Consider the following 9,241-nt stretch of genomic DNA (forward strand, 5'->3'; position numbering starts at 1 on the left):
GGCCATGGAAATGGAGTTCCTGTCACTTTGATGGGGCAGGAGCCCTGAGGTGTTTCTGAACAACGGAGGGCAGCACAACACAGAGAAGCCGGAGACCCGGTGGTGGGCAAGAGGCAGGCACAGCAGTCTGGCCACAAATGAGAACATCCCAGTGGAGGTCAAGGAGGACACTGAACCGATCTGCCACTTGACACCCACTCCTTGGCTTTAGAGAAGTTGCCCCCAAATTTAAGAGCAACCCCTAGAGAAAGAGACCCTACGTGTGACTTGGCTTCTACCTTGTGTGGAAAGGAGGTTCAAGGCAGAAAACAGGTTCACATTTGTGGACTGCTTTTATTTCCCTTTCTCCAGCGATGCTTGGAGTGGACAGGCTGGGACCTACTTTATTTCCCAGGGGCACTATCAAAGACACCCACATAAAAAAAATTCCAAATATTTGCTGATTCTGAGGCAAGGGTGTGAAAATGACAGCAGCTGCCAGAAAGCTGGGCTCAATGGGAAAATAACTCAAGCCCTCATTAACAATCTCAATTATTTATTCCTATGCAGTCATTAGCGGGACCGATGAAGTGCGGTCTCAGGTTCCAGCAGTGCCGTCTGGGAGACTGCCTGATTTCAGCTGCAGAGGAAAGGAGGGGAGAGACAGCCTGTCCCCTGCCCTTGCTGACACCTGTGCCCACCATGGAATATTAGGTACCGAACGCTGACTTCCCAGGAGGCTGCTTGCTGTTCTCATTTGCCAAAACTAAAAGCAGGAATGATCCAGCAAACATGAAAAACAGAGACTGTATTCAAGTGTTAGAGGAAAAAATTTGCTCTTAGTATCCAATGTCGCAGTGCATTGGCAATATTTTCCAGGAGCTTTGTTAAAGAAAAAGCATATAGGGAAATTACCGTGCTTTTCCTGAGCTGAGGGGAGGAATGGGGACCAGCATCTCACTGGAAAATAGGAAAATCTTTGAATTAAGAGGCACAGTGGGAGAGCTGGGAAATGTGTGTCCTGACTGATCACATTTGTATTTCTCCCTTTCTTTCTAATGTTCTCTTTCTCTAGGCATTAGAATTTATTTTTCTACATTTGAAAAATTACCCAAATGGTGATCCAGCTCTCCCAGCAATGCTGAGTAATAAATGGGAGAAGTAGGGAAGCAAACAGTTCACGGGAATGACTCTCACTCACCCACAGTGATGGCCGAAAGAGAGTAAAGGGTAATTTGTGACAGCTACCTCTTGATAGTTTATGATGTACTAGATAGATACTGTGCATAGCTTGGATGTTCACCCACCCACTGCAGTGGCCTAACTGGCCTCTGACTCTCATTCTTTCCCAGCTACATTCTGTTCTGCACACAGTAGCCAGAGGGATCTTAAAACCTAAGTCGTAGCTTGTTAACCCTGTTTAAACCCTTCACGGACTTTCTGTTACACTTAGAATAAAACTCAGACTTCTGGCCGTGCCTTGAAGGTCCTGCTGGCCTGAGTCGAAGATAAACAAAGCTGGACACTAATTAGAGTGGCAAGGACAGATTTTAATCAGTAATAACTATTGCAATAGGAAAAAGGAGTCCATCCTGAACTGAACTCAACCTGGATTTGTAGAGCTGAATGGGCCAATGAGGGAGTAGGGAGAGGAGGCAAATGGGGCCTTAGCACAGTCGGGGAAGTGACAAATTACAGATTACAAAGAGATGGTATAAATGTGGTTAGGCCAGCTACGTCTGCTAGCTGGCAACTACCCACATTTGGACTATATCCTCCCATGGAACTGAGGGCCAGGGGCCCTGTCCTCAGGTGATGGCTCAGGAACAAACAGTAAAGGTTTTTGACAGCCTTGAGTTTTCTCAGGCAGGTACTTTAAGGTGGGGGGCGGGGGGCTGGAGTCATCTTAGGGATGTGGCTGTGAGCTGTTAGAAGCTGGTCTTTATACACCAAGGTTGAGGGCTAGTCGAGAGCAGAGGGCTCAGAGGACCCGAGGGTCTTTCACTTGCCCTTCCCCTGTCCTCATTCCCTCCTCCCTGAACCCTGAACACCCCCTCCCCCTTCCTACCACTTGGTGTACCTTCACTTCCACAGTGTCACACCCTTCCTACCAAATGGCCTTTGTGCTCACACTGGTTTGTGTTTTTTCCCCTCATTTTTACATCTAATAACAGCTCATGTCTTATGACTTAGCCTAAATGACATCTCCTCCAACAGGCCCCCTCTGACCACCCTTATCTACGGTAGTCCCATCATGTTCATCTCTATCTCCTCTGCCTGTTGCTGTTGTTCCCAATCTCCTTGGGCTGTAAACACCATGGAAGTGAGCATCAAGTCTGTCTTCATCATTATAATCTCAAGGGTCTCGCATGGTACATAATCGGTGCTCAATAAATATCTGCTGAAAGAGTGAATGAATGTCCTCGACCCTCGCCCAGGTCTGACTTCCCCCTAAACTGCCCTAATTTGACAAAATCCAACCCAACCTGGCTCAGGCACCAAAAGGAACTTATTGGCTTACGCACCTGAATGTCATTTGAGCACAGAATAATTCTGTGACGCTTTGAAGCAAAAGGGAGAGAATCTTGTGTTCCTGCATCAAAATAGAATTTTCCCTAAAATGTCCTCCTATGTGAGAGCCAGTGTGAGATCTGGGCCGATCTGGAGGAGTTCACCATCCCCTGCCTTCTTTGCAGCTTGCAGGCTGAGCTCCAGTGCTGTGGTTTGCAGGGAGGTGCCTGGGAAGTCTGGTCCCAAAGTGAAGCCTGAATTTGGAGCCTACCCTACAGGACAGTGCCTTTTACAAGATGATCATGGTCCTTTGAGAAACCTGACTTTCCAGCACGACCAGGATCCCTGCAGTAGTAGCCTGGGGCCAACTCCCAGCATCCTGGAGTAAGACCAGTTCTCAGAAATTTGAAAAAAAAAAAGGAAATGGCCAAGACTTTGTGGCTGCCTCAGAGTGAGCCAATCTGCCTGAGCGCTCACTGGGGTGATGAGGAGAGGGATGAGGAGTATCAGTGGGAGTCTATAAAGCAGATTATCTAAGTTGGACTGTATGTTAGTTACTATATGAGATCGTAATCTCTCCCTTATTACTTGCTTTCAAGCCCTCTAAGGTGGCTTTTTTTTTTTTTAAAGATTTTATTTGTTTATTTGAGAGAGAGAATGAGATAGAGAGCATGAGAGGGGGGAGGGTCAGAGGGAGAAGCAGACTCCCCGCCGAGCAGGGAGCCCGATGCGGGACTCGATCCCGGGACTCCAGGATCATGACCTGAGCCGAAGGCAGTTGCTTAACCAACTGAGCCACCCAGGCACCCTAAGGTGGCTTTTTAATAACTTTCAGGAGAAGGCTCCACAGAATTCTGTCCCCCAAATGTTGATCTCCATTGTCCTGCCCTGCCTCTCCAAACCCTCTCCTCTCTGCCTTTTGGGACACGATGTATTCCTTGTACCATTTATCCTTCCAACCACTTTCTCATGAAAACTTTTCCATGACTCTCTCCTACCCACTCGAATGGGGATACTGGGTTTTCCTGAGATGCAGTTATCACCCCTCTTTTCTTTCCACGGCTTCTCAGGGAGCTCATCTTAGTGGTTTTCAACTACAACTTGACGTGGATGGTTCCCCCGCTGACATTTCTAGTCTGGATGACTCACTCTAGCTCAGTCCTGAGTCTCAGGAGTGTGTATGGGTGTACTAGAGAAGACCTAATTTTCCCTTTACCCTCTGAGTTCTTGGCTGAGACCCCAGTAACAAAAAGATTAACAGGAGAAAACAGTTCACAGGAGTACCTTGTTTTATTGTGCTTCACTTTATTGTGCATCACAGATACTGTGGTTTTGTTGTTGTTCTTTTGTTTTTTACAAAGTGAAGGTTTGTGGCAACCCAACATCAAGCAGGTCTATCAGCACCATTTTTCCAACTGCATTTGTTCACTTCACATCTCTGTGTCACAGTTTGGTAATTCTCACAATATTTCAAACTTTTTAAATTATATTCATTATGGTGATCTGTGGTCAGTGATCCTTGATGTTGCTAATTGTTTCGGGGCACCACAAGTCGTGCCCACAGAGAACAGCAAACTTAATTGACAATGTTGCTTGTGTTCTGACTACCCCACCGACCTGCTGTGTTCCTGTCTCTCTCCCCCCTCCTCAGGCCTCCCTAGTCCCTGAGAAACAATAATATTGAAATGAGGCCAATAATCACCCCATGATGGCCTCTAAGTGTTCAAGTGAAAAGAAGAGTTGCACGTCTCACTCTTTAAATCAGAAGCTAGAAATGGTTAAGCTTCACAAAGAAGACATGTTGAAAGCAGAGATGGGCTGAAAGCTAGGCCTCCTGCACCAGTTAGCCAGGTTGCAAATGCAAAGGAATAGTTCTTGAAGGAAATTAAAAGTGCTTCTCCAGTGAACACATGAATGGTAAGACAGCAAAACAGCTTTGTTGCTGATAAGGAGACACTTTCAGTGGTCTGGATAGAAGATCAAACCAGCCACAACGTTTCCCTAAGCCAAAGCCTAATCCAGAGCCAGGCTCTCACTCTCTTCAATTCTGGGGAGGCTGAGAGTGGTGAGGAAGCTGCAGAAGAAATGTTTGAAGCTAGCAGAGGGTGGTTGTAATCTACTCCTGGTGGAGAAGTTGTGAAGAAGTTGAAATGATAGCACAGGATTTAGAATATGACACAGACTTAGTTGAAAAAGCGGCAGCAGGGATTGAGAGGAGTGGCTCCAGTTTTGAAAGAAGTTCTAATGTGGATAAAATGCTACCAAACAGCAAGCATGCTACAGAGAAATCATTCGTGAAAGAGGAGTCAATGTGGCAAACTTCATCACTGTCTTATTTTAAGAAGTTGCCCCAGCCACCCCAACCTTCAGCAACCACCGCCTGATCAGTCAGCAACCATCAGTGCCGAGGCAAGACCTTCCAGCAGCAAAAAAAAGTGACTTGATGGTCACATTCAGTTGGTGGTTAGCATTTTTTCAGCAATAAAGTATTTTTTAATTAACACTATACATTTTTAGGGATGCCTGGGTGGCTCAGCCAGTTAAGCGTCTGCCTTCAGCTCAGGTCGTGATGCCGGGGTCCTAGGATAGAGCCCCGCATTGGGCTCCCTGCTCAGCAGGGAGTCTGCTTCTCCCTCTTCCCCTCCCCCCTGCTCATGCATGCGCTCTCTTTCTCAAATAAATAAAATCTTAAAAAAAAATTATACATTTTTTAGACATAATGCTATATAGCATACTCAATAGACTACAGCATAAACATAACTTTTGCATGCACTGGGAAATAAAAAAATTCATTTGCCTCACTTTATTGTGATATTTGCTTTATTGCAGTGGTCTGGAATCAAACCTGCAATATCTTCGAGGTACGCCTGTATTAATACATGCAGCGCACATCACGCAGCAGAAACCTAAACCAAAAGTAACTCGAAATGAAGGCTTCGAATTCCAGCTCATGTAGCATCTTCAACAATTCATTTGTAAAGAAATGACAGGACAAAGCAGTTTTAGTCTCCAAGGGCAGCAAACCATGGGAAGGTAAATAGATGAGCGGAAACAAATGGAGTTAAGTTTGTTTGCAGATTCCTCTGTTGCGTCTCTGGGCCGGTAAGAGTCTGTCTCTAGTAAAAGGAGAATTTATGCCCTGTCTTTAGGTATAAAAGGGGGAGATTTTGATAGGTTTAGCTGCTTCTAATTGCTTTCAGCTCAAAATAATTTTTATGTTATAACAGCATATTTAGAGGTTTCCTACATAGGCTACACCTACCATCACTTCAAATTCAACTTGAACTTGATTCCTGAGCCTGCCCAGCTGGTTCACTTCTACCAGTGTTCCTGTTTCTATGCCTGTACCCACTGTTCTTCAAACCTCTGATGTGCGACACTTCCAAGGTCACCTTTAAGCCATCTATCTCCTTCTCATCCCTCATTGAGTCCCACCAACTCTGTGGATCATCTCTTCTAACTCTTCCTGGAATCTGTCCTCATGTTCGGACTGCTTCAGTTTTGTTTTGTTTTAAGATTTCATTATTAAGTAATCTCTATACCCAATGTGGGGCTCGAACTCACAACCCTGAGATCAAGAGTCACATGCTCTACCGACTGAGCCAGTCATGTGCCCAAGGACTATTTCAGTTGTAAGTGACAAAACCCAACCCAAACCGGCTCAAGCACCAAAAGGACTTTATTGGCTCACATATCTGAAAGGCTGGGTCTAGGCCCTCATAAGACATTTTCAGAAATTGCCTTTCTCCACCTCTTGGGTCTGTTTTCTCTTTGTTGTTTTCATTATCGGGCAAGCTTTTCCCATGCTGTATCAAATATGGAAGGTGAATGCTTCATGATCCTTGTATGACTGAGGAAATTCCTATTTATTCCTATTCTGTTTCTACGTTTCAAATTGAGCTCTACTGGCTTGCTTTTAGCTTTTAGCTTTTAGCTTTTCATGCTAAATCATGAAATTCCAGTGCCTGACTTAAATTAAAAAGAAAAAGAAAAAGCAAGTCTTCATAATTAACAAAAAGACTCTCAGAAAGAGATGAAGGAGATGTTTGCTCTTCAGTAGCCTCCGAGGAAGAAAGACCTCTTCACATTTACAACTTGTTAAAAAACATCTGATTTAATGGGGTGTTAAACTGATAACATTCATTAGAACATCAAACTTGTTTTTCTGTGCAATATAGAGACTTCTGTGGATATTCCTAAGTGTTACCAACTTGTTCTGTTCACTGTCTTGGAAGAATAATTCAAACAAAGGGGTCTAGTAAAACAGCTAAGGCTTTAAGAAATGTTGCGAAAATAACCTTCAAAGAACAGCCTGTATCTATGATTTGTTATCTTACTTGATAATGTGTTGGCCTGGTAATAATGGTGAAATTGCCACCTCTGCATTTATGAAACCATATAAACTCTTACAAATATTTTAGTGTTTGTGCCCTAGTTTCTGTTAAAACTATTCCACTCAGTCCTTGTAGCGCCAGAGCAGCCAATAAGCAAATGGGTGTGGCTGTGGTCCGTTACCACTTTATTTAAGGACACTGAGGTTTGAATTTCATACAACTTCCCTGTGTCATGAACTCCTATTTTTCTTTCGATTTTTCAACTATTTAAAAATCTATAAGCCCTTCTTACGGCTCATTTGTACCAAGTGCTTGATCTTGAACTGTCTTCCTCCATTCACTCACGTAGCTAACTCCTTTATCTCCTTCAAGTCTCTGCATTTCTGTTTCTCAATGAGGCCTAACCTGACCATCCTGTTTAAAACTGCAACCTGCATCATTTCCCACTGCCTGCCCCGCATGGTCCCCACCTCTACCCTACACTCCTCTTATTTCATTATGATTTTCCCATAAGACTTACACATTCTAAAATACTAAATAATGTACTTATTTATAATAATACTGTCTTCCCTTGCCAGATGGCAGGCTGTCTGGGGGCACAGGTTTCCATGTAAATGTTCACAGGTGCATCCAAAGTGCCTGGAAGACTTCCTGGCACACAGATGACACTTAACAGCTTTGCTGGATAATTAAACAGATGGATTCATGACCCATCAAACCCTAGATCAACCACTAGGTTGGAGTTCAGGTTATTTGATGGTAAAAGTTGGTTTCTCCTCCTTGAAGCATAGAGGGCTTAGTCTTCAGAGATGAAATTGTCTATGATTCACTTCCCGTTGGACACTTCATTCAAGATAGACCAAAGGAACTCCTTCCAATGCAGGAAAAAAAGACAAAAGATTTTCTTGTAAAAAAGAGATTGAATGCTTATAACCTATTATACTTCTTTTCCAGAATTAGCTTTATCCTCTACTCAAGTCTGGTAGGTCCCTTCAGCATTCTGTCTGAATCCTCTTTCAACTGCTCATCAGCTAGAGCTGATGACCAGAGACAGTTCCAAATGACTGGAACCTTAGGGCCCTGAAATAGATAGTTAGGTGCAAAAAACTTAGGTTATTGTTGTTGTTGTTGCTGTTGTTGTTTTGCATTAAAGGGTCAATTGCAGAAAACAAATCTTAACAGATGCTTTTTTCGGCTTGTTAAAGAAATGCGTTATCTGCAACTGCATGTAAACATTCCTTTATTATTTTCCCTTCCTTGTCTGGTTCATTTTTTCTTCTTTTTTTCACTAGTATTTCATTGATTATACAACTAGCATGCACCACAGTATATGCCTAAAGCTGCAGCTTTGATCAAATTTCAGTTGAGGCAAGACACTCTTGAAACTGGTTTTCTTGATTCACTCTTTGAGCAGCTTAGTTGGAAACTACAGATTGTCTCACAGTGCCTCCTCAAAGCTGTACAGGTATCCCCCGCTTTTCAAAAGTTTGCATTATGCTACTTCACTTTTACGAAAGACCGCTATCAGCCCCTCTTTTTGCTAACTGTAAGAAATCTGAAGGGGCTTTTTGCTTTTACAATAAAAGGCGAGAAGCAAAAATAGTTTGCAACTTTTGTTTTGCAGTGAGCCATCCTAGAGACAGCAGCACCCAAAGCAGCAACAGGGGCACAGCCAAGCCCCCTTCCCCAAGAACTACACTTAACATCTCTGCATCAAGCCTCAGGGCTTTGAAGTCTATCTGTGAGCATCTGTGCTTTATTTTGATTTATTTTGTGCATTCATTAGTGAGATGTGTTTTAAGGTATCAGAAAAGCCTAAGAGAGGTCATTTTTGAGGTCTGGGAACACTTACAATTTTTTTCCATATAAATTAATGGTAATTGCTTCTTAGCTTACACCATTTATAGCTTATGAAAGTTTTCATAGGAGCGCTCTACTTTGGGATAGCGGGGGATACCTGTATTTTGATCTAACAGCACACTTTGCATTTCCTATAAATTATTACTTTCTAACCCTAGATTATAAGTATTTTTTTATGTATCTTTGCTATTAAACTTCCTGAAAATATCTTATTTTATGCCCCACAAGTGCTAATACAGTATTTAATAATAATCTGTTGAATGAAATGGAACACATAGAATTGGCTTACCACCAAGAACTTCAGTAGCTCCTCTTTTCATGGCATGAAAGGCTTTTCTTGATCAGGCCCCCGTCTCTGCCCACTGTCATATCAGCTGTCATTCTCTCCTACCTTCCAGATCCCATAAGCTCTAGCCCGTCTGGACCATGCTGCTGCTCACTCCTTGCCTTTGTACATTTGCCTCCCTCAAAACACATTTTTTGACTGCCTGGTGAACTCCTGGCCATCTTCAAGCCATAGTTCATACTTATTTATCTCTTTATTGTTTGTCTTCCCT

Source organism: Mirounga angustirostris, unplaced genomic scaffold (genome assembly GCF_029215605.1).
Source record: "Mirounga angustirostris isolate CCGP_5_RB_7025 unplaced genomic scaffold, mMirAng1.0.hap1 SCAF_9, whole genome shotgun sequence".
In the NCBI taxonomy this organism is placed as follows: domain Eukaryota; kingdom Metazoa; phylum Chordata; class Mammalia; order Carnivora; family Phocidae; genus Mirounga; species Mirounga angustirostris.